Below are 27427 nucleotides of genomic sequence, written 5' to 3' on the forward strand. Positions count from 1 at the left end.
AGGATCCCAACAGCCTAATCTGGGACCTTGGAAGAGATAAGGGTAGAAGTAGATAGAAAAGAATAAAGAAAAAGCCAAAGAAAAGAAAAGGCAAGTAAGGGTTTGCAAGTCCAAGTGCACCCTCCAATGGAGAAACAAAAAATGCTAGGAAAATAGCTGGGTAAGTAGTTGTGGTTGCAGAAAGGGCATTTTCACCATTGCACATATGTCAAAAGATGTATTGCCAAGGCAAAATCTATCAATGGACAAAGTGGTTAATTCCATCAAATTACAGCAAGGAGCATGACTAACCTCCCTTTCCCCCTTCACTCCATTATTAACATTCCCTTTTCAGCTGAGATTCATGGAGAAAGACCATGGTTTTATGGTGGTTCTTGTTCACACAAAGGCCACATTTCTTGTCTAAGATCTTTTCATTTTGATCTACTCTCAAAACTAAATCAATTTCAGATAAACTCAGTGAGATCCCCTTCATTTGCTCCCTCATTCATATTAACCTCTAATTCTACTATATAGCTCCCCTATCTTACCCTTCCCCTAATAATATTAACACTATGGTGTATAAAGCCCCAAATTCTATAAATACTCCTCCCCTTGGCATTATAGCCATATGTTCTTCAAAAGGAACCAAAGTGACCTCTGGTCACCTTGGTGAACCTATCACGTCCCATTCCCCCTTGCTACAAGCCAACTTGCTCCTCAAACCACCATTTGCATTGAAAAAACCCTTATAAACCCTCTTTTACCCTTAAAAATCCTTTGCAAAAATTACCCAAAGTCTAAAAAGCCCGCCTCTGGCACATTTCCAAAAGGTTAGCGCGCAGTTTGTTTTAATGGAAAACATTGAAAAAACATCAAAAAACCCACAACCCAAAGTTTTCCGCCCGCGCATATACTCCGAGCACGTTGTTGCTCCGCCCACCGTCGGATCAGGTCCCGAGGATCCGACGATCCACAGCAATATCGGAGCAGCCCCCATGGTGGTTCTTTACCGCCCGAGAAAGTGACGTTGCGTCACGTCACGGGCAGGCCACGCGTCAAACAATAAGGGCTCTCGGAGCCGGGCCTGACACTTTCAGCGCCGTACCCAGACCGCCCCGAGAGACCGTAGCGGCTAGCCTTAACCGTAACCGCTACGGTCCTGACCGCCAGCTGCCCTCCTATGTCATATCGCCACGTCATTTCTGCTTATCCTTTTGCCGTTGATTGGTCCACCTCGCTGATGACATGGCTGCCACCTCATCGCCCCCATGGACCAATAGCTTACCGCCACGTCACCCGATGACGTCAGCTGACGTCACTTGACCTTGACCCACCAATGACGTCATGCTGACGTCATCACTAAAAAGCGCCAAAATGGTAAAAAAGGTCCATATTAACCCAAAAAACCGTGTTTTTCTCACTTTTTACTCCTGTCGCTACTTCGGCTCTGCATGGCTGTTTACGTCCAAATTTTCGCCAACCTGCTCAGTTAACCAAGGCGACCTCCAGAGCTCCAACCGTGCACGCCCATGCGACCTCTGTTCGTCAATTAACAGGTATTTACCGTTTGCTGCCCTCCATACGCCTGTTATTGAAATTAAAGTTACTCAGAGGGCTAAGGAGACCTTAAAAATTATATTTTCACCGGCCATTTCCCTCTGCACATCCACATTTGCAACTGTGAAGTCCAAAAACATCAGCCGAGCCTTAATACCTGTAATTTCGCTCAAAAACAACATTCACTGCGTATTCCCGGCAAATTTCTTGTTAAACTCAATTCACCCGCTAAAAGAGGACATAGTGAGACCATAGAGAAGCCCTGCTCCTGAAACAAACAGTATTTCAACTGCTGTTGTGTAAATTCCTCCTCTGGTATCTGAGATACAAACTGTTTTTACAGAAAATCACTTCTATTCTGTGTTGCTTCCATTAAACCATCCACCTACAATTGTTGAACTTTGAAGAAGATCATGGAGACTCCCATTGCTCTCAACATCAAGCCCCTCAATGCCCCTCACCAGGAATTGGAGTGGAAAGCCCTGGGAGATATGGATTACCAAATGCTGGACTGGTTTCTTATGGGCTCCAAGTATAATATCCAGATGCTGAATGAGTTGAAAGCCCAGCACCTGAGTGGAGCAGACATCTTGGGGATTTGGGACTCAAACCTGCCAATCTACAACCTCCCCCAGGTAAATCCTATGCCAGAGTTGATATACAGCTGCCAGGAATGCTATGACCCAAACCAAAGAGCTGTCATCAGCCCCACAGGCTCAGTCCTGTTCCAGATCACCCCAGAGAGTATTAATGAGATGCTGCACTTCCATACTGCCAAGCAATTGACCCCCCTCAATATGCAGAATTTGATAAAGAAAGGGAGCAAGCTGTCAATTGACCAAATCATTAAAATCAATCAGTTGTTTGTAAAACCAGGCTCTGAATCAGTCAGAACTCCTCCTATTGGATATCAGTACTTGAATGAATTGGGCAGGATGTTAGTGGATTTGATCAGCTATGCCCTAGGATTCAAGGGAATGGAAGATGTGGATGAAACCATAATAGCAATGCTGTCTCTATTCTCTCCTGGTAAGCCCCCAGCTGTGCATTATGATTATGCTACATACATTGCAGATAAAATCCATGACCAGTTTATGAACTTGAAGAGAGAAAGACTATTCAGGTATACCTCATACATATACCACCTCTTCTTGTTTTATCAACCAGCTACCTTCTCTTTTCCTTTGAAGCAACTCAATGCCCAAGGAAATCCAAGATCAGTGGTGTTCTGGACCTCTGTCTTTCACTATACATCTGTGTCACCTTACACATACAATGAGTTCATTGACTTATTCATTTATCCAGCCTTGACAGTATTGCATGGTGTTCCTCCTCCAAGGCTAACTGATGATATGAAGAGAGTTCTTCACCTAAACAAAACCTACAGCATTGGTAATTGGTACTTCTACCAAAACCACACAGTCATCAGAATATATGGCTGTGAGTTGACACCTTTTAGATTGCCAAGGTATGTCCCCATGAGGCTTTTTGCCTTGGAATATTTCAGACAGTTTGGCAACTCAGACTACCTGCATTTTCAGAGCAAGAACAAGAAGTCACAGCTAAAGGTGAGGAGCCAGCTGGGTCCTTTCCTATATAACAGAAAAGAGGAGGGATGGAAAGAGGCAAACACTATCCTGGAAGGCCTCAGACTGCAAACTAGTTTTGAATGGATACCCTATGACCCCAATCATTTTGTCTCCCTCAGGAGGATAAAATACAAATTGGGTAGTTATGCACACAAGAGACAACCTGAGATTGAACAGTATGCCAATGCATTAAGCTGGGAAGAGGGTACCTTAGAAGAAGAAATAACTGCTGAAGAGCTTCTAGAAAGAGAAGCTAGAAATATACAAAAGCAAGCTGACTTGGAAAATTGTGGACAGGTTCCTCATTCATACAGAAGACAGCTTGGAGCAGCTACTACATCATCAACAACACAGCAGCAAGCTGCCGGGAAAACACCACAAACAGCCAGTAAAGATAAAGGGAAACAGGTGGAACAGCCACCTCCATTGACAGAAGAGCAAGTGGAAACATTGCTACAACAGCAAGAAGAGATGGAACAGCAGGAACAAGGGCAGCAGCAAGAAGAAGTGCCACTTAAGGAACAGCAACCCTTGCAGCAAGAAAGGGTGATTGACACTCCTAGTTCCACTGAGCAACAGGCTCAGAATATAGTGCCTCCTAGGGCAGAAACTACTTTTGATACATCGGTCCTCCAAACCCCACAAAAGGAGGACTTAACCAGGAAAAGAGATAGAGAGACTCCCCTGACTTCATCCATCAATCAGGGAGAGAAAAGGCAAAGGTTGAATGACTTCCCAGAAGATGATGAGGCAATAAGACAAGCATCGGGCATGGGCCCACCCAGCCGAGAAGTATCAGCCAGTTCATTCCAGCATGAACATGATAGAGCTATGGGAGGGGAGGTCAGCTCCTCCAGCCAGCACAAAGAAGGACAGGTAAGCATCAAACAGCAGTTTATCGACATTAAAAGGAGGAGTGATCCTATTAAAGTACAGCTGTACAATCATTTGCTGAACCTGGCTCCCACCAATCAGCAAAGACTCATGTCTGCCTTTGATGTAAGTGAAGGCAAAATGATCATGAGTCACTTCATGCCCACAACTCTGCATCCCCAATCTACCTCGGATTACCTAAGGACCAACATGGAGGTTCTGGCCAAAGATATACACCCTATGGATAAAATCGAACTGCATAAACAAACTGGTGAAATGGTGTATGCCTCCTTGGCAGATGAAACATTGGAAAACTACAAATTGAAGAGCAGCCTTGATAATACAGCCTCTCAGCTGGAATTGGAGAGAGCATCATCACAAGCCAAGGACAACAGAATCAAGTCCTTGGAGGATGTAATTATAGAAATAGGACATGATCCTAAAGATGTTAAAGGTATCCAAGAACTGTTGAAGATAAGGGATCAAGACATGGCTGCCTTAAGGAGGAAAATCAAGCTCCCAGCCACCATCCATCCTCAAACAGATGAAGTTGCTCAGCAAAGGCTAGAAAAGGATGCTACGGATTTGATGATATCCTTATACAAGGAGCTGGTTCGGACTCAAGACCAGCTAGGACAATCAGAAGCTGCAAAGGCAGCATTAAAACAGAGAGAAGAGGGCCAAACTTCCCAGCCCCCTCCGGAAGTAATCAATCTTGAAGAAGCTCCTCCAACAACTACTCTTCCTCCTCAGCAGACAGGAACTACAGCACCATCTACAGCAACAACTACGCCAACAACAGAGCAGACTCCTAGTCTGGATATGCAGAAGCTGCAAGCTGAGATCCGAGTTCTTGAATCCCAAATGAAAGAGCTTGATGAAGTCAAAAGGTCTTTGACTAAGGTGAATGAAAGATTTGACAAAAGCAAGCAGAATGAGGCAGCAAAGGAAAGAGAAATAAAAGTTCTAAAAAAGAGAATAGCTGAACTAGAAAAGGAGCTTGCACTAGAAAAAGTAACAGCAGAATTAAAAGCAGTCCTCTGGGGCAACATTGGTCGATCCATCACCAATCAGTGGCAGTATATTGAGACTATGGATGAGCAAATAGTACTCATCACAAAGGCAAACAAGGAAATACACAGAGCAAGAGCAAGCCTTGGCCACATGCCAGATGCTGCCAGCAGAATGATCAATATTTTAAATAACAAGACAAGCTCTCAGCTGGCCACCATGGGAATTACTAACAGGACTGAAACAATCTCAGTAGTTAAAAGAGTCCTGACACTAAGAAGCCTAGTTGGAACACTGGAGAGGAGAACACAGGACATGCAGACCGAAATCAACAAATTCCTGGACAGATTCCTGGCATTACAAAACAGAGGCCTCCCCAGCATTTTAAGCAGTGTAGGAAGACTGCTTACCCTGGAAAATTACATCAAAAGGGTTGATGCCCATGCTGCAGCACAAATTGCAAAACAGCCCAGTACCTCAGCAGAAACAGGGCCAGCATCAGGGCAGAATTTGTATGATAGGGTGGATAACCTGTTTTTTATCATGAATGAAATTGATCACCTGTTTGATACACCACCAAATTTCTTTAAGTATACAGAAGCAGATGAGACTATGGGGGCAATCATAAATCACCAATTGCCCACACAGGAAGTATGGAGGAATTTGACACAGATAATCTTATCAGGCCCGAACCTGTAGCGTTAATTTTCTCCAGTTTATGAACAGTCATGCACAGGCAGAATTTTGGTGGATAACTCCACAAGGAAAGGACAGATGCTGAGCCAACTCAGCAGGGCTATTTACTCACCACAGCAGCAATCACAATCACAGGTGGCAGACCCAAAATACAGCGCACGAGCCATAAAGTCGGGTTCTCCAGCATTTGATCAAAGTATCCCAACCGACTTAGCAGCTCCCAAAGGCCAAAATATCTTCTGACAGAACATCAAGACGCCTTTATTTTGTATTCAATGCTGTAATAAATTTCTGATAATAATATCTCAAAAGTTGGTGAGAACATTAAGTCTGAGATAACTTAGAACTCAGATATTTTTGTAAAATCGTATGTATATATTCGCCCCTCACTGAAGCTTAAGGGGTTGTTGTTATTTTCATTTGGGAGATCTCACTTGCTGTAAAATTCTCAGAGAAATAATACAAAGGGTGAATGGAATTTCCAAAGCTTGGCGTACCTTGATGCATTGTGATGAATGGTGAATGTTGCAGGATTCCAGAGTGTTTCATAAAACAATAAGTCTTTCTTAAATCTCTGTGTTACATGTTTTCGAGTCTTTTGTTCTCTTTTATTGTTTAAATGTTTTACACTTAATAGCAAAGTAGAAGAATAGTTCCAGGATTTAATCACTGATTACCCTGAACTCAATCTGAGCTATTATCCATGTTTTCTTCAGATACAGTGAATGAAGTGTAATTCTTAATTGCTGCACTTTAAAACTATATCTTTTACAGTGATAGACATTCCCAGGGATTCAAGTTTGCTCCTGAGACATCTATCCGTTTCTCATACCTAGTTTGGTGGAAATACTTAAATACTTTAGTGAAAATTCTTAATTGCTTTCACTGGTTTTTTCACCTGTTTGTGTTATAAATCAAAAATTTTGTTGTATGAAGTATCCAAATGGCCCTGTAAGTTTCACCAATTCACCTCAAGGTTTCTAGACACCTACAGCCATAGACTCCATTGCCCAATGATATTTGACTCTTTGAACATTATATCACAAGACCTGAAAGAAAATCTTCAACCAAAACATAAACAAAACCTGTGCATAATACCTAGCCTAAAACACTATCATAACAGATACAAATCATAAAGAGAGAGCCCTCTCTGATCACAGTTTGGCTAGAAACAGTGATCAAAAGATTGGTTAGTGGTTACCCCGGCCGTATTCCCTTGGGAGTCATAGGGAACAACCTGGGTGTTAACATAATTGGCGACTCCACTGGGGACTTCTTAAGATTTTTCAATTACTATCTATCTTCCAAAGCTACCATCAAGCCTGAAACTAGCCAAGAGGCCTTAGAACTGTTTCTGTAATACAGGGACAGCTTTAGGGAAGAGCTAATTAGGGAATCTTCATCCTAGCTTTGGAACATATATAGCCATTCCAAAATTCACATCCAGTCCTTGCATATATAAACTTCTTGTACAAATTCAAAAGAAATTAGAAGCTGGCTCCCAAAAGAAACCCAAGGCACACTAGGGCAAACCCTGACCCTAATCAACCTATCATTGTTGATAATCCAAATATCATTCCAAAGAACATTAGGAGACAGCAAAAGCAGGAGAAGCCTGCTGAGTCAGATATAATTTCAGATCAACCTATCTGCATTCCCACACCCTGCAAAGTTCTTTTCCGGTCCACTCCTAGTTCCCCTAGTTCATCATCAACACCTCAAAGTCCTCCTCTTACATCTTCACCCACTGCACATACTCTTTCAACCAGTTCCCCATTTGTTACCCATCCCATTAACCCTGTTACACCAGTAATCCCTGCTGTCCCATTTATTCCTGTCAACCCTGTAAATCCCATAAACATGGCCAACAGGTATGCACCTCTGCAGATACCAGCTAATGCTCCAGCTCTACCCCAAGACTACCAAACCAAAATCTCATTTTTTGACTCCCATGGCCCTTTGACAGCTGTCCAGCATGCTAAGAAGATGCAAGACCACTTTGAGACCTATGAAATAGATGATAACAGTGTCAGGATGAGAATTTTTGTTCAAAGCTTAACTGGGGATGTTAGAACTTGGTTCAGATCCCTCAATGCAAACTCCATTGCAACACCTGATCAGCTTTACGAAGCTTTTACTGAGAGATGGGAGAAGAAGAAAGATCCTCTCCACATACTTGGTGAATATAACACTATTAAAAGAGGTCCCCAAGAAACAGTTTTGGAATATTGTGCTAGGTTTAACAATGTATATAATGCTATCCCACAGAACTTAAGGCCCCCTCCTGATTTGGCCCTGTATAACTTCCCTGACGGTTTTGATTCTGATATGGCCTATCAATTGAAAGAAAGAGACCCCCCCACCCTTGCAGAAGCTCAAAGGGTTGCAGTCACTGTAGAGGCTAACCTAATTGCCAAAAGAAACAGGGCAAAGTTGGAAAAGAAGACTGGCTTCAGAGAAGAGCCCTCGGGTTTTGATCAAAAGCTGGATGCAATACTAAACAGCATGAAGAGATTGGGTGAAAGAGTGGAATCAGTTGAAAGAAAATCATCATGGGAGGCATCACAAAGCAACCCTCCTAGAAACCCGAATTTTAGGAGAACTCAGAACCCAAACATAGGAAAGACAAGTGCTGACCAAGACATTAGACCCCCTTTTCAAGAAAACTATGCAGAAACTTCCACAGCCAATCAGCTCAATGAAGATCCTGAAATTAACTTAATGGGTCTGGATGGTAAAAGCCATGTTTTCCTAACACAAGAAGACCATGAGGAGGATGAAAGCAAAACATTCCAAACTAAATCAGGAGAATCCTTTGACTTTAAACAAGGATATGATACTGCTGTCTATGAAGTCCATAAACAGTATAAACTGAGGAGTAGGACTGTGAATGTAAACCAGCCCGACAAGATAAAGGATAAACAGAGGTCTAAAGAAACCATGATCACAGAACCTAATGACAAAATAAACTTTCCTGCAGAAGAAATTGTAGTTGAGGAGGTTACTGAACTGCTGTCCCCACTACAACAGCCCATGGCAACTTCGTCCTCTCACCCTGATTCAAATTTTACCCCTCAAGACATGAGTAAAAGGGGCAGGTCTCAAAATCAAGATGAAATCCAACAAGAAGATTTAATGAACAAAGAAAAGACTGTTATCCGTGACTCTAAAACCCAAGTTGACAAACCTTTTGACCTAGGCACAGAGATTGGCAAGCTAAAGATAGCAATTCCCCTCTCAGAGCTAGCCAAGCATGACATATACAAACAACAGATCAAGAAATCCCTTCAACTCACTAATAGCAAAGATGATGTAAATGTGCTAGATGACACTCCAGAATTACTGTTTGGCCCAGAGGTAGATGGAAAAACAATGGTCACAGGGGTTTTACCTTTTTATGTCAGCCTGCATGTTCATGATAAAATACTACATAATGCAATGTTCGACTCAGGCGCCTCTCACAACCTTATGCCAAAAGCAGTCATGGAAAGATTGAACTTGGATATAACAAGACCATACAAAGACCTGTTTTCTTTTGATTCTAGCCAAGTCAAATGTTTAGGCCTAATAAAAGATTTATGTGTGTCTCTGGTTCAATATCCCAACAAAACCATTCTAATGGATGTTGTAGTCGCTGATATCCCACCCAAATATGGGATGCTGTTATCAAGATCATGGGGAGCCAAGCTCCAAGGCTCCCTGCAATTAGATATGTCATATGCCACTATCTCTGTCTTTGGGCAACCAAAAAGACTGTACAGGGAAACACTCATGAAGTATATGGTCAGCAGTGAAGAAAAGCCTCAAAACTTTCCAATATATGCTGTCCATTCGGACATAGACTCCTTCATCCTCTTCAATGACAGCGCAAGCCTCTCAAACAATGACATTAGGACCGAAACACTCATACAAGAACAAAACATTGATCAAACAAGTATCACCTGCCAAACATCAATCAGCCCAACAATACACAGTATCCCTCCTCTAGTTGTCAAAGATTGTCAAAAAAGTGATGAAATTGTCCTAGAAAACAAATGGGAAAAGAAACCCCAACTCATGCTCACATTGCCATCCCATGAACAGAATTTTAAATCTCCTGTTCAGCAAGACATCCTGTGGGTCCTAGAATTTGATGGCTCAGTTAACAAGTTAGGGGCAGGAGCTGGAGTGTGGATACATAACAAAGAGAAAGACTATGCAGAAGGCAGGGCTTATAGATTGAATTTTAGATGCACTAACAATATGGCAGAATACGAAGCTCTGTTGCTGGGCCTAAAGCTAGCAAAATCACTACAAGCTCCTAAACTCTCCATCATGGGAGACTCTGATCTAGTAATTCAACAAGTGAAAGGAAACTTTGTCACCAATGACAAAAGATTGAGGTCCTACAGATCTGCTGTAATTGAAATATTAGAGACCTTCTCTGAGTGTGTTATCACAAAAATTTCAAGGGGCCACAATCTCCATGCACACAGCTTGGCAACATTTGCCAGCACCTTCAAATTCCCATTAGAACCCAATAACTGTTTCACAGCCGAGGTCAAATACAGACCCTCTATTCCAAACAATGTCAAAGAATGGCAAGTATTTGAGGATGACATGCAAATAAACAATTTTTTAACCTTGCAACAAGAGTTCACAGGATTAAATATTGATATTGATGGAGCAAGTCAATCACAAATACTTGAGTCAGCAAGTCAATCACAAATACTTGATGGAGCAAGTCCATCACAAATACAGTTTCAACAGTCTGCTCACCCAATGTCACCTAGAACAGCAAAACAATTACTGAGTCCAACCATTTTCAGCAATGAAAACATTCAGCAAATTCACCAAATTGACTGTGAAGAGATGAGCAACGCTGAAGCTGAAATCATACAACTCAAAGACAATTTCCTTCCAGTAGGCCTTACCCCACTAGAGGATATTTTTGATTCAAATGACATCCCTAGGAAGCCAAAGATGCAGCCATTAGATGCAACAGTTGAAGAATGCAACATTGGTACTATTGACAAGCCTAAAATAATAAAGCTATCTGCCTCTTTGCCCCCTGATCAAAAGCCCAAATACATTGATCTCTTTAAAGAATTTCAAGATGTTTTTGCTTGGGGTTATGAGGATTTAAAGTCTTATGATACTTCTGTTATCCAGCATACCATTCCCCTCAAGCCTAATCAAAAACCATTCAAACAGAAATTGAGAAGGATCAATCCTGTGCTCCTTCCTTCCATTGAAAAAGAATTACATAAAATGTTCAAAGCTGGTATCATAGCACCAATCAGGTTCTCTGAGTGGATTTCAAATTTGGTCCCTACAAGAAAGAAAACTGGTGAGATTAGACTTTGTGTAGATTTAAGGAATTTGAATCAAGTATCACTCAAAGATAACTACCCGTTACCCAAAATGGATCATATTCTTCAAAGAGTAGTAGGGGCTTCAAGGATATCATTGCTTGATGGATTCTCAGGCTTCAATCAAATCCTAGTACACCCTGATGATCAAGACAAAACTGCATTTACAACCCCATGGGGAACTTTCAAGTATGTGAAAATGCCCTTTGGATTGAAAAACGCAGGGGCAACGTTTCAAAGAGCAATGGACATTGCTTTTGCAAAAGAAATTCATGACTTCTTGGTCATTTACTTAGATGATCTTACACCCTTTTCAAAATCTGACCAAGAACACTTGAAACATTTGAGACAGATTTTCATAACATGCAGGAAATATGGCATTTCCTTAAACCCCAAGAAGTCATTATTTGGCTTGGAAGAAGGGAAACTCTTAGGACACATTATTTCAAAAGATGGCATAAGAATTGATCCAGATAGGATACAAGCTATCCTACAAATGCCTCACCCAAGGAATGTCAAGGAGTTGCAAGGATTCTTAGGGAAAATCAACTTTTTAAGAAGGTTTATCCCTAATTTAGCAGAATTAATCAGATTACTAAACAATATGCTAAAGAAAGATTCAAAGGTCAAATGGACTGTTGAAGCAAAACAAGCCTTTGAAAGTATAAAATTGGCCTTGACTCAAACCCCAGTGTTAACCAATCCTCAGTTTGACAGAGACTTTATCATTTTCTCCTTTGCCTCCCAACATACTATTGCTGCTGTTTTATTACAGAAAGATGACCAAGGGAATGAGAAGCCTATTGCCTTTTTCAGCAGAGCTCTTAGAGATGCCCCTCTAAAGTATCAAATTATGGAGAAGCAAGCCTATGCTTTGATCAAAGCTATTAAAGACTTTAGGATTTACATCCTTTACTCCCATGTTGTGGCTTATGTACCAAGTCCTATTGTCAAAGACATTCTCACCCAAGAAAACTTAGAGGGTAGGAGAGGAAAATGGATTGCCAATATACTAGAATTTGACATTGAAATAAAACCTACTAAGCTGATAAAAGGGCAAGGTTTGGCCAAATTAATGACAGAAGCAAATTTCCAAGCCTTAGATATCAACCAACTGGACAGTGAAACAGAGCTGGCGACTCCAAAGATCAATCTAGCCTTTGAACAATCTCCTTGGTACTCTGATATCTGCTATGTGTTACAAAACCTGTGTGCTCCCCCAGGACTGTCCAGAACTAAGTGTAGGTTCCTAAAAATGAAAACATCTAGATTTTGTGTGATAGATGGAAATTTACTTTGGAAAAACCATGAAGGTATATTGCTGCACTGTCTAATAGAGAATGAAACTAACAATATCATGCAAGATTTCCATGCTGGAGACTGTGGTGGACATTTGTACTGGAAGTCCACTGTGGACAAGATATTGAGGGCTGGTTATTACTGGCCCACCATGTTCTCTGATGTTAAGAAATTTACAACCTCATGCCACAAATGCCAACTGTTTGAAGGCAAAAGACAGTTGCTGCCACTTCCTTTGAAGCCCATTGCAACAGAAAGACCCTTCCAACAATGGGGCTTGGATTTCATTGGGGAAATTCATCCCTCATCTTCAGGACAACACAGATGGATTTTAACAGCAACAGACTACTTCACCAAGTGGATTGAAGCTGCCCCATGCAGACAAGCAAATGATTCAGTAATTATTCAGTTTTTGGAAAACAATATACTGGCTAGATTTGGCTGTCCAGACAAGATAATAACAGACAATGCTGCTGCCTTCAGATCCAAGAAAATGGTGAACTTCTGCCATAAATTTCACATTACTTTGGGCCATTCTACTGCTTACTATCCTCAAGGAAATGGTCTTGCTGAATCATCAAACAAAAGTTTAATAAATATCATAAAGAAAGTGCTGGAAGAGAACAAAAAGAACTGGCATAAAAAACTAGTAAATGCTTTATGGGCAGATAGACTAACAACCAAAAGATCAATTGGGACCAGCCCATATGAGTTAGTCTATGGATTAGAAGCCAGATTTCCTTCATCACTAGGAGTACCGGTTATGAAGCTTCTGCAAGAAAGTCAAGCAGAGCCAAATGATATGCAAAGGAGGATCAATCAGATAATCTGTTTACAGCAAACTAGAGAACAAGTTTTCAGCAGAGTGCAGATATTACAAGAAAAATTGAAAAAGGCCTTTGATAGGAGAACCAAAGCAGAAGATTTCAATGTGGGGGACAAAGTCTTAAAGTGGGATGCAAGAAGAGAAGAGAAAGGAAAACATGGAAAATTTGACTCTTTATGGAGAGGACCATTTGCTGTCCAAGCAGTACAAGGTAACAACACTTACTTCCTTAAAAGTCTGACTGAAACTGACTTGGATGAAGGTCCTGTCAATGGCAGGATGCTGAAGCATTATTTTGATTATTTCCCATGATTGCAACATCAGATTCCCTTGTATATATGCGGATGTACATATAGTTTTCTGTTTTAGATTGTAAAATACAGTTTTCCAAGTGATTCACCAACCAGCAAGAGGCAATAGGATCAGAGGTCTTTCAAAAAGGAGGCACACAGTTTTGACACATCAAAGCAGCGAAATTTCAAGATTGAGATGGGCAGTCAAAGAACAAGGCAATCTGACCTGCTGTTCTTGGTCTTTCAAAAGAAAAACCATCCCCATGTGGAGCCACTGTTGGATACCTATACCAATAGGTTTCATATTTCATGATTGGCCAAGGAAAGTCCAAATATGCTCTGCTTTGATATCACAAAGATCCCATATTTCCTAGAGAACAAGAGGTGTGTAAAGTGTTTCAAATATTGATGACCTTATTTCAAATTTTGATGGATGGTCCAAAAGTCTAATCTGGATCATGCCATGTTTAAATTTTCTGTTGTAGAATAGAGAAAGGAGTCTGTCCAAACTGCTTAATCTTGGCAGACAACTAGTTTAGGTAGAGAAGAAAAGGATCCCAACAGCCTAATCTGGGACCTTGGAAGAGATAAGGGTAGAAGTAGATAGAAAAGAATAAAGAAAAAGCCAAAGAAAAGAAAAGGCAAGTAAGGGTTTGCAAGTCCAAGTGCACCCTCCAATGGAGAAACAAAAAATGCTAGGAAAATAGCTGGGTAAGTAGTTGTGGTTGCAGAAAGGGCATTTTCACCATTGCACATATGTCAAAAGATGTATTGCCAAGGCAAAATCTATCAATGGACAAAGTGGTTAATTCCATCAAATTACAGCAAGGAGCATGACTAACCTCCCTTTCCCCCTTCACTCCATTATTAACATTCCCTTTTCAGCTGAGATTCATGGAGAAAGATCATGGTTTTATGGTGGTTCTTGTTCACACAAAGGCCACATTTCTTGTCTAAGATCTTTTCATTTTGATCTACTCTCAAAACTAAATCAATTTCAGATAAACTCAGTGAGATCCCCTTCATTTGCTCCCTCATTCATATTAACCTCTAATTCTACTATATAGCTCCCCTATCTTACCCTTCCCCTAATAATATTAACACTATGGTGTATAAAGCCCCAAATTCTATAAATACTCCTCCCCTTGGCATTATAGCCATATGTTCTTCAAAAGGAACCAAAGTGACCTCTGGTCACCTTGGTGAACCTATCACGTCCCATTCCCCCTTGCTACAAGCCAACTTGCTCCTCAAACCACCATTTGCATTGAAAAAACCCTTATAAACCCTCTTTTACCCTTAAAATCCTTTGCAAAAATTACCCAAAGTCTAAAAAGCCCGCCTCTGGCACATTTCCAAAAGGTTAGCGCGCAGTTTGTTTTAATGGAAAACATTGAAAAAACATCAAAAAACCCACAACCCAAAGTTTTCCGCCCGCGCATATACTCCGAGCACGTTGTTGCTCCGCCCACCGTCGGATCAGGTCCCGAGGATCCGACGATCCACAGCAATATCGGAGCAGCCCCCATGGTGGTCCTTTACCGCCCGAGGAAGTGACGTTGCGTCACGTCACGGGCAGGCCACGCGTCAAACAATAAGGGCTCTCGGAGCCGGGCCTGACACTTTCAGCGCCGTACCCAGACCGCCCCGAGAGACCGTAGCGGCTAAGCCTTAACCGTAACCGCTACGGTCCTGACCGCCAGCTGCCCTCCTATGTCATATCGCCACGTCATTTCTGCTTATCCTTTTGCCGTTGATTGGTCCACCTCGCTGATGACATGGCTGCCACCTCATCGCCCCCATGGACCAATAGCTTACCGCCACGTCACCCGATGACGTCAGCTGACGTCACTTGACCTTGACCCGCCAATGACGTCATGCTGACGTCATCACTAAAAAGCGCCAAAATGGTAAAAAAGGTCCATATTAACCCAAAAAACCGTGTTTTTCTCACTTTTTACTCCTGTCGCTACTTCGGCTCTGCATGGCTGTTTACGTCCAAATTTTCGCCAACCTGCTCAGTTAACCAAGGCGACCTCCAGAGCTCCAACCGTGCACGCCCATGCGACCTCTGTTCGTCAATTAACAGGTATTTACCGTTTGCTGCCCTCCATACGCCTGTTATTGAAATTAAAGTTACTCAGAGGGCTAAGGAGACCTTAAAAATTATATTTTCACCGGCCATTTCCCTCTGCACATCCACATTTGCAACTGTGAAGTCCAAAAACATCAGCCGAGCCTTAATACCTGTAATTTCGCTCAAAAACAACATTCACTGTGTATTCCCGGCAAATTTCTTGTTAAACTCAATTCACCCGCTAAAAGAGGACATAGTGAGACCATAGAGAAGCCCTGCTCCTGAAACAAACAGTATTTCAACTGTTGTTGTGTAAATTCCTCCTCTGGTATCTGAGATACAAACTGTTTTTACAGAAAATCACTTCTATTCTGTGTTGCTTCCATTAAACCATCCACCTACAAATGTTGAACTTTGAAGAAGATCATGGAGACTCCCATTGCTCTCAACATCAAGCCCCTCAATGCCCCTCACCAGGAATTGGAGTGGAAAGCCCTGGGAGATATGGATTACCAAATGCTGGACTGGTTTCTTATGGGCTCCAAGTATAATATCCAGATGCTGAATGAGTTGAAAGCCCAGCACCTGAGTGGAGCAGACATCTTGGGGATTTGGGACTCAAACCTGCCAATCTACAACCTCCCCCAGGTAAATCCTATGCCAGAGTTGATATACAGCTGCCAGGAATGCTATGACCCAAACCAAAGAGCTGTCATCAGCCCCACAGGCTCAGTCCTGTTCCAGATCACCCCAGAGAGTATTAATGAGATGCTGCACTTCCATACTGCCAAGCAATTGACCCCCCTCAATATGCAGAATTTGATAAAGAAAGGGAGCAAGCTGTCAATTGACCAAATCATTAAAATCAATCAGTTGTTTGTAAAACCAGGCTCTGAATCAGTCAGAACTCCTCCTATTGGATATCAGTACTTGAATGAATTGGGCAGGATGTTAGTGGATTTGATCAGCTATGCCCTAGGATTCAAGGGAATGGAAGATGTGGATGAAACCATAATAGCAATGCTGTCTCTATTCTCTCCTGGTAAGCCCCCAGCTGTGCATTATGATTATGCTACATACATTGCAGATAAAATCCATGACCAGTTTATGAACTTGAAGAGAGAAAGACTATTCAGGTATACCTCATACATATACCACCTCTTCTTGTTTTATCAACCAGCTACCTTCTCTTTTCCTTTGAAGCAACTCAATGCCCAAGGAAATCCAAGATCAGTGGTGTTCTGGACCTCTGTCTTTCACTATACATCTGTGTCACCTTACACATACAATGAGTTCATTGACTTATTCATTTATCCAGCCTTGACAGTATTGCATGGTGTTCCTCCTCCAAGGCTAACTGATGATATGAAGAGAGTTCTTCACCTAAACAAAACCTACAGCATTGGTAATTGGTACTTCTACCAAAACCACACAGTCATCATAATATATGGCTGTGAATTGACACCTTTTAGATTGCCAAGGTATGTCCCCATGAGGCTTTTTGCCTTGGAATATTTCAGACAGTTTGGCAACTCAGACTACCTGCATTTTCAGAGCAAGAACAAGAAGTCACAGCTAAAGGTGAGGAGCCAGCTGGGTCCTTTCCTATATAACAGAAAAGAGGAGGGATGGAAAGAGGCAAACACTATCCTGGAAGGCCTCAGACTACAAACTAGTTTTGAATGGATACCCTATGACCCCAATCATTTTGTCTCCCTTAGGAGGATAAAATACAAATTGGGTAGTTATGCACACAAGAGACAACCTGAGATTGAACAGTATGCCAATGCATTAAGCTGGGAAGAGGGTACCTTAGAAGAAGAAATAACTGCTGAAGAGCTTCTAGAAAGAGAAGCTAGAAATATACAAAAGCAAGCTGACTTGGAAAATTGTGGACAGGTTCCTCATTCATACAGAAGACAGCTTGGAGCAGCTACTACATCATCAACAACACAGCAGCAAGCTGCCGGGAAAACACCACAAACAGCCAGTAAAGATAAAGGGAAACAGGTGGAACAGCCACCTCCATTGACAGAAGAGCAAGTGGAAACATTGCTACAACAGCAAGAAGAGATGGAACAGCAGGAACAAGGGCAGCAGCAAGAAGAAGTGCCACTTAAGGAACAGCAACCCTTGCAGCAAGAAAGGGTGATTGACACTCCTAGTTCCACTGAGCAACAGGCTCAGAATATAGTGCCTCCTAGGGCAGAAACTACTTTTGATACATCGGTCCTCCAAACCCCACAAAAGGAGGACTTAACCAGGAAAAGAGATAGAGAGACTCCCCTGACTTCATCCATCAATCAGGGAGAGAAAAGGCAAAGGTTGAATGACTTCCCAGAAGATGATGAGGCAATAAGACAAGCATCGGGCATGGGCCCACCCAGCCGAGAAGTATCAGCCAGTTCATTCCAGCATGAACATGATAGAGCTATGGGAGGGGAGGTCAGCTCCTCCAGCCAGCACAAAGAAGGACAGGTAAGCATCAAACAGCAGTTTATCGACATTAAAAGGAGGAGTGATCCTATTAAAGTACAGCTGTACAATCATTTGCTGAACCTGGCTCCCACCAATCAGCAAAGACTCATGTCTGCCTTTGATGTAAGTGAAGACAAAATGATCATGAGTCACTTCATGCCCACAACTCTGCACCCCCAATCTACCTCGGATTACCTAAGGACCAACATGGAGGTTCTGGCCAAAGATATACACCCTATGGATAAAATCGAACTGCATAAACAAACTGGTGAAATGGTGTATGCCTCCTTGGCAGATGAAACATTGGAAAACTACAAATTGAAGAGCAGCCTTGATAATACAGCCTCTCAGCTGGAATTGGAGAGAGCATCATCACAAGCCAAGGACAACAGAATCAAGTCCTTGGAGGATGTAATTATAGAAATAGGACATGATCCTAAAGATGTTAAAGGTATCCAAGAACTGTTGAAGATAAGGGATCAAGACATGGCTGCCTTAAGGAGGAAAATCAAGCTCCCAGCCACCATCCATCCTCAAACAGATGAAGTTGCTCAGCAAAGGCTAGAAAAGGATGCTACGGATTTGATGATATCCTTATACAAGGAGCTGGTTCGGACTCAAGACCAGCTAGGACAATCAGAAGCTGCAAAGGCAGCATTAAAACAGAGAGAAGAGGGCCAAACTTCCCAGCCCCCTCCGGAAGTAATCAATCTTGAAGAAGCTCCTCCAACAAATACTCTTCCTCCTCAGCAGACAGGAACTACAGCACCATCTACAGCAACAACTACGCCAACAACAGAGCAGACTCCTAGTCTGGATATGCAGAAGCTGCAAGCTGAGATCCGAGTTCTTGAATCCCAAATGAAAGAGCTTGATGAAGTCAAAAGGTCTTTGACTAAGGTGAATGAAAGATTTGACAAAAGCAAGCAGAATGAGGCAGCAAAGGAAAGAGAAATAAAAGTTCTAAAAAAGAGAATAGCTGAACTGGAAAAGGAGCTTGCACTAGAAAAAGTAACAGCAGAATTAAAAGCAGTCCTCTGGGGCAACATTGGTCGATCCATCACCAATCAGTGGCAGTATATTGAGACTATGGATGAGCAAATAGTACTCATCACAAAGGCAAACAAGGAAATACACAGAGCAAGAGCAAGCCTTGGCCACATGCCAGATGCTGCCAGCAGAATGATCAATATTTTAAATAACAAGACAAGCTCTCAGCTAGCCACCATGGGAATTACTAACAGGACTGAAACAATCTCAGTAGTTAAAAGAGTCCTGACACTAAGAAGCCTAGTTGGAACACTGGAGAGGAGAACACAGGACATGCAGACCGAAATCAACAAATTCCTGGACAGATTCCTGGCATTACAAAACAGAGGCCTCCCCAGCATTTTAAGCAGTGTAGGAAGACTGCTTACCCTGGAAAATTACATCAAAAGGGTTGATGCCCATGCTGCAGCACAAATTGCAAAACAGCCCAGTACCTCAGCAGAAGCAGGGCCAGCATCAGGGCAGAATTTGTATGATAGGGTGGATAACCTGTTTTTTATCATGAATGAAATTGATCACCTGTTTGATACACCACCAAATTTCTTTAAGTATACAGAAGCAGATGAGACTATGGGGGCAATCATAAATCATCAATTGCCCACACAGGAAGTATGGAGGAATTTGACACAGATAATCTTATCAGGCCCGAACCTGTAGCGTTAATTTTCTCCAGTTTACGAACAATCATGCACAGGCAGAATTTTGGTGGATAACTCCACAAGGAAAGGACAGATGCTGAGCCAACTCAACAGGGCTATTTACTCACCACAGCAGCAATCACAATCACAGGTGGCAGACCCAAAATACAGCGCACGAGCCATAAAGTCGGGTTCTCCAGCATTTGATCAAAGTATCCCAACCGACTTAGCAGCTCCCAAAGGCCAAAATATCTTCTGACAGAACATTAAGACGCCTTTATTTTGTATTCAATGCTGTAATAAATTCCTGATAATAATATCTCAAAAGTTGGTGAGAACATTAAGTCTGAGATAACTTAGAACTCAGATATTTTTGTAAAATCGTATGTATATATTCGCCCCTCACTGAAGCTTAAGGGGTTGTTGTTATTTTCATTTGGGAGATCTCACTTGCTGTAAAATTCTCAGAGAAATAATACAAAGGGTGAATGGAATTTCCAAAGCTTGGCGTACCTTGATGCATTGTCATGAATGGTGAATGTTGCAGGATTCCAGAGTGTTTCATAAAACAATAAGTCTTTCTTAAATCTCTGTGTTACTTGTTTTCGAGTCTTTTGTTCTCTTTTATTGTTTAAATGTTGTACACTTAATAGCAAAGTAGAAGAATAGTTCCAGGATTTAATCACTGATTACCCTGAACTCAATCTGAGCTATTATCCATGTTTTCTTCAGATACAGTGAATGAAGTGTAATTCTTAATTGCTGCACTTTAATACTATATCTTTCACAGTGATAGACATTCCCAGGGATTCAAGTTTGCTCCTGAGACATCTATCCGTTCCTCATACCTAGTTTGGTGGAAATACTTAAATACTTTAGTGAAAATTCTTAATTGCTTTCACTGGTTTTTTCACCGGTTTGTGTTATAAATCAAAAATTTTGTTGTATGAAGTATCCAAATGGCCCTGTAAGTCTCACCAATTCACCTCAAGATTTCTAGACACCTACAGCCATAGACTCCATTGCCCAATGATATTTGACTCTTTGAACATTATATCACAAAACCTGAAAGAAAATCTTCAACCAAAACATAAACAAAACCTGTGCATAATACCTAGCCTAAAACACTATCATAACAGATACAAATCATAAAGAGAGAGCCCTCTCTGATCACAGTTTGGCTAGAAACAGTGATCAAAAGGTTGGTTAGTGGTTACCCCGGCCGTATTCCCTTGGGAGTCATAGGGAACAACCTGGGTGTTAACATATACCGTCATCGATTCATTGATTTTTTTAAGGTTATTTCATTGCATTTCCTTATACGAGATATGTTCAATTACCCCTGCTAAATTGTGCATCAGATGTACATTTATAACAATTCAGCCTGTTCTTCCATTTTAAGGACTAACCAAAAGCTCTATTGCTTCTTTATTTTCTTAAACAAACAATGTGTGTAACATGTGCCAAAGTCTATAATCTTGTGAACACGGATGGCGTGTAGTTTGGTCATAGAAATAAATATGAGGTTAAACGCAGCAGCAACACGAATATGATAATTGGAATTGAATGAAACAAGAATTGTGAAAAAGAATCATTGGACCAACTCAGATGTGCAAAAATGAATGTATGTGTTTATATATAGACAAAAATGAATGTAAGTGTTTATATATAAAAAATGGAGAATTCAGGCTTCCCACTACTTGATGATCAAAATATAGGTCGGAGTCATTTTAAAATCCAACTCTCAAGTTCGGTCAGAGGGTTGTTACCAATGTTTCTTTTTGATGGCAGTCATCCCTCACCTCATCTACACTAATTTTTTGTCTTGCAAAAATGTCTGAGATGTACTATCATCACACTAATATCATCTTGAGATTTTCTGGTTACTGCTACTTCTACAAGCTTTTTGCAAGCAACCATAGGGCCTCCTCCTAATGGTATAAAATTAGGCTGCTTCTCGACGCAGAAAGGCCTGGCAATATCCACTGCTTCCTGATTACTTACTTTATTCCACATCCCATCTGATGCCAAAATTAAAAACTCACAATCAGATGTAATTTCAATCTTTCTCGTCTCTGGTTCAGCGGTTATCCATTCTTTCAAGTGTGAATCCCCTATTGCCCTAGATACAGCTAGAGACCCCTGAACTCGCCAAACCCCATGGCGGAGGTCCACAATTCCACCCAAACTCTCTATCTGTTGTCGCTCGTCCTCCCTTCCAGCTTGATGATCACATGTAAGTGCTTCAGAAGATCCGTTTCTGCTAATAACTAATCGACAATCCTCGGCATTGGAAACCACTAAGTTACCATCTATAATCAGAGCAGTTGCACAAGTAGCACCGCCGCTGGCATTCTGCTTCAAAAACTCTGCATCTGTTTTTAGGTACCCAGCTCTAACAGCTTCTTCCAGAAGGTTCTATGTTTCGTCTTTCATGGCCGGCATAGCATCCACAATATTGTGCCCAATATTTTCGGCAGCGAAATCTGAAGCTTTCCGACCGCTATGACCATCGAAGACGCCGAAGAAGGCCTGTTTGGAATCGCCATGAACATTGAGAATGGCTTTGTGGGTGTCCTCCATCAATTCTCGCCGACCCTTTTTGCTTGAAACCGCATAATGAAGACCCTGAACATTGACCTCTGTTTCCTGCTCTACTGCTGAGAACAGCGAACTTATGCGGGGCAACTGGGGCGGAATATCCAGCCTCTGCGGGCGTTTACTCTTTAGTGAAGGCGAAGGGCACTTGCGGGCAATCGAACCATTCTTCTCCGGGACATTGACACTTAGAGAGACCGCCCTCATGACCGGACTTGTCACGCCTCTACACCTGCGGTGATCTTCCAACCGCTTGTAGCGAGGTGCGGCACCACTGAACGCTTTCTTTTTAACAATACTAACATTCGTGGACTACGCCTACTCCAACATTAACATACTTAGTTTGTGTTTCGCAACCAAGTAAAAGCATTATCCTTTATACTTTAGTGAAGACCATTCTCAATTATTAACCATGAACAATAAACCGAGAACATCAACAATAAGCAAGTACAAAGGGAGGGGCAACTCCCAGAAAGTCTGCCCAACAATGTATTATAACAGCTTTTCTTCAATAGTACAAATACAAGTGATGCTTGATAATCTTCAAGCCAACACTTAGAATAATTTTACAACAAGGCATAGAACAACCTTATACAATTATATGCACCTTTGCACAAAGTGGAACGCTCACCCGAGCCACCTATTTCACCTTGCCAAATCCTGCATACAATTATCTGCACATAACTCCACTTTCGGCACGCTTGCCTCACTCAAACCGCACTTAAGTCCAAAACTGCGCCTTGGAAGACCTACGCATGAGCTATGCGTAGTCTCCTTTACCCCTGCGCTGTTTTTACCCCTTGTGCGTATTTGCTGTGCGAAGTTGAATGGATAAAATGAGGTGCAGCCACCTCTTATTTATACGCTCCACACCTTGGCATATAATCTTGGGCCGACATGTTAAATAATACCATGAAGCCCCCACGTTATATCTTTAGGATGTCGGCTTGGTATATTTTATGCTCTACGTTTTAATGCATATAAACCTTTGCATATCCTTATAACACATGCGTACAAGTATGGAATGACACTTAGTCATTTTTCCACACGCTCCATAACGTCACATGGTTTCGTCGCATTGTGTCGCACATCCACATGCATAATTGATCTTGAAAATATATAAAGATATTGTTGAGATCTAATTCACTATTAGATCTGAACAATATCTTTATATATTTCCGAGACACAATATTGCAAGAAATTCATTATTAGATCTGAACAATATATTTATATATTTCTGAGACACAAAATTTTATTAGTCATAATTAATGAAAAAAAAAATTATAAAATGATTTGAATTGAGTAGAAGCTTGTATGGCCCAGAATCTATTCCCCAAGAAAATCATTTAAACATTATGTAAATAATGATTTGAACGTTACTCGATCTTATTTCCGAAGTCACAGGAAGCATATCTTGTCCAAACATCTTGGTGAGGTAGATGGCACGTTTACAATGAGCACGAATTAAAAAGGAAAAAAAGAAACTAAAGAAAATACTTTTAACATTACCCATTACCCCTTTTTCGTAATTTTTTTGTTAATTTATTAGTTTTATATATTAAAAAATGTTATTAGTATTACTATTTAGTTTTTATTAATTTGTCATATAGATATATATAAAAAGTTATGAAGGTGAGATTAGTAGATTTGGGTAAGAAGCGTTGATTGTTGATCATTGAGAGATGGTATCGATCGCAAATCATTATTAATTGATAGACAATCATTGTCATTCTCATTAGATATCGATTGCCAATCAATGCTAAAAGTTTGATAGACAATCATTGCCATACTCATTAGACTATTTCTAGGTTTTTAAAATTTTTATTAGTTTCCTTGTTCTCTTTTACTTTGTCCATAAATCTCATCTTTGACATCATTTCTGAGAGTTTAGGTTCCTCCAAACATTTATGAGCATCATTTTTTTATTTGCATCCAAGTTTGTGATACTGAGTTGCTCTAACTTTAATTTTATGCGAAGGTGATAAGTGACAAGGTTGTCTTACCCCATCCTATGTTTGGAAATGTTATCTTATAAAATCAAGTCTCTTATATACCATCAAGACTGCACATGAATCAATAAAACACGAAAATCAACAAAAACACAGAATTTGAGAGGCATATATATATATATATATATATATATATATATATATATATATTCCTCTATTGGAGCCTATCCAAAATTTGCAAATATGCAATTTATTGTTCTAATAGAAGCTTATTGCATTGAAATCCTAAAATACATTATCAAACCAATGGTTGTTAAGCGAAATTTGGGTACTCATAAACGAATAGAGCATATCGCTATAAACTCAATTTCTCATAATTCATTCTTCTCACATTGGACATGCACTCTATTAGTGTTACACGCCCATTTCACATAATTGGACATGCTACTTTACCACTGAGTTGCATCATTTGATTGGATATGAATGTCAGTCGGTATTTTTCTACTCCAGGGAATGATTAGGTAGATCAAAACTCCCTACAAGATTGCATTTTCAATAAATTTCAATTAGTTGTAGTCGATTTCTATTGGTCTATATCTAGCAACTAAAGTGAAATATTGGTCCTAATAAAATTTCCCACGTAAAGTCTCTATAGGGCATGCATTCGATTGAACATCCTTCTTCTTCAATACACTACACGAGGTGAATCAATTCCTTCCTCATTTCATTTTGTCGTCTCGAGAAATTCATAGAATGAATATGAGAGCTACTAGTGGTGGATTGCATGCTTATGAAGGACATTGGAAACAATGGATCCTTTTTATAGGCATTGGTAAACTGGAGATCTTGAGGTTGACACAAGACCATATGTTCAAGGGTTCACAGGAATCACACAATTCCAATGACTTACTCAAACATGTATCAATCCCATTAATAATGTTTTCGTGCAGTTGGATCAAAATCATGTTTAAAATGAAAGGGTTGCTAATGTTACATAAATGACAGTACTCCCTGTCAACATAAAAGAATTTTTAAAATTGTCGGAAAAGGGAGAACTATTTGTGGGAAAGAAAGAAATTTGTTGTAGAAAATGGCAATGTTGTCATAAATTAAAATTCAATGAAAGGAGATCACTGAATCAGATGTTATCCAACAATAAAATAAAAGAAATACTATTAACTCTATGTTAAAATAAAATTCTACATTTTTTTGCAATTCAAAATGTTTCTTTACAATTTCAGAGATGATGTTCTCAAAGAAAACGTTGGAGGTATTGAACATCATCAACTGCATTGCACTAGACTTTCCCTTCAAAGTGGCAAATTTTACACCAAATTTTTTTAATAATTGGGATTTGATGTCTGGTTCATTTTCATCTAATACATAATGATGTTTGAAATTTTTGAGGTTGTGATACAAATTTAGATTTAGAAAAATAGCCTTCATATTGTTCATGAATTAATAATATTTTATTTAGCTTATCTGATGTAATCTACTACCTATATTTTCTAAAAAATTGTCAAATATTTGTTATTGGAACTTGAAAGACCATTTTTGAAGATTAAGAGGCAATCTATGTTGGAAAGGTTATATAATCTGTTAATTTGGCATAATGTAAGTGACTTCTCTTTATCTTCTAGCTTTGAATTGAATTTTGTTTACTAATTTTTATCTTCAATGAATTTTTATATGTCAAGATTCTTCTCGAATTTTTGTATGACATTTCCTTTGCAACATCTAGTGCAATTGCTAGTTTACGTCGTAAAGCGTTCCTTTAGGAAGCACTCCCTCCAGTCTTTGTTGTCCTGCTATGCTTCATTTGGTTTGATGTTAGACGATTGGAGTAATTTCATCCATTAAATTTCTTATGACATTTGTAATGTGATGGGTTATATCGTTCATCTTTTATTTAGGTCGCCTTAACTAATTTAGTTTCTTTAAAGCCCTTTAGCGTAAATAAAAGCATTGGGATAAAACAATTAAATATTGTGTGCCACAATTAGCGGGCTACTAGAAGTTTCAATAAGATGTCTTCACTTAATTAAAACATCTTTCTTTTTGTCGTAGAAAAGGCAATGTTGTCATAAATTAAAAATTGATGAAAGGAGATCATTGAATCAGATGTTATCCAACAATAAAATAAAAGAAATAAAATAAACTCTATGTTAAAATAAAATTCTACTTTTTTTTGCAATTCAAAATGTTTCTTTACAATTTCAGAGATGATGTTCTCAAAGAAAACATTGGAGGTATTGAACATCATCAACTGCACTACACCAGAGTTTCCCATCAAAGTTGCAAATTTTAGACCAATTTTTTTTAGTAATTGGGATTTGATGTTTGGTTCATTTTCATCTAATACGTAATGATGTTTGAAATTTGCGAGGTTGTGATACAAATTTAGATTTAGAAAGATAGCCTTCATATTGTTCATGAATTAATAATATTTTATTTAGCTTATCTGATGTAATCTACTAGCTATATTTTCTAAAAAATTGTCAAATATTTGTTATTGGAACTTGAAAGACCATTTTTGAAGATAAAGAGGAAATATATGTTGGAAAGGTTATATAATCTGTTAATTTGGCATAATGTAAGTGATTTCTCTTTATCTTCTAACTTTGAATGGAATTTTGTTTACTAATTTTTATCTTCAATGAATTTTTATATGTCAAGATTCTTCTCGAATTTTTGCCTTATGACATTTCCTTTGCAACATCTGGTGCAATTTCTAGTTTATGTCGTAAAGCATTCCTTTGGGAAGCACTCCCTTCGGTCTTTGTTGTCCTGCTATGCTTCATTTGGTCTAATGTTAGACGATTGGAGTAATTTCATCCATTAAATTTCTTATGACATTTGTAATGTGATGGGTTATACCATTCATCTTTTATTTAGGTCGCCTTAACTAATTCAGTTACTTTAAAGCCTTTTTGCATAAATAAAAGTGTTGGGATAAAACAATTAAATGTTGTGCTCTACAATTGGCGGGCTACTAGAAGTTTCAATAAGATGTCTTCACTTAATTAAAACATCTTTCTGTGATGAATGATAATTGCTTTCCTTTTTGGAATCATAGCCTTTGTGGACAGCGGAACAACGAAAAAGTGGACGAATAGCTAGGGTTTTAGGTTTCTGAGCTCCATGGAGGTGCGCAAAGGGG

At 40.1% G+C, this 27427-nt stretch overlaps 1 pseudogene; it reads right to left on the reverse strand.

The window, feature by feature from the left end:
- Window positions 1-21532: 21532 nt before the first annotated feature.
- Window positions 21533-22525, reverse strand: LOC149203039 (putative protein phosphatase 2C 25 pseudogene; annotated as a pseudogene).
- Between the last annotated feature and the right edge of the window lie 4902 nt (window positions 22526-27427).

This window comes from Pinus tabuliformis, chromosome 2_1 (assembly GCF_031772625.1).
Source record: "Pinus tabuliformis cultivar Carrire ecotype Pingquan chromosome 2_1, CPIR1, whole genome shotgun sequence".
NCBI classification, from domain to species: Eukaryota; Viridiplantae; Streptophyta; class Pinopsida; order Pinales; family Pinaceae; genus Pinus; species Pinus tabuliformis.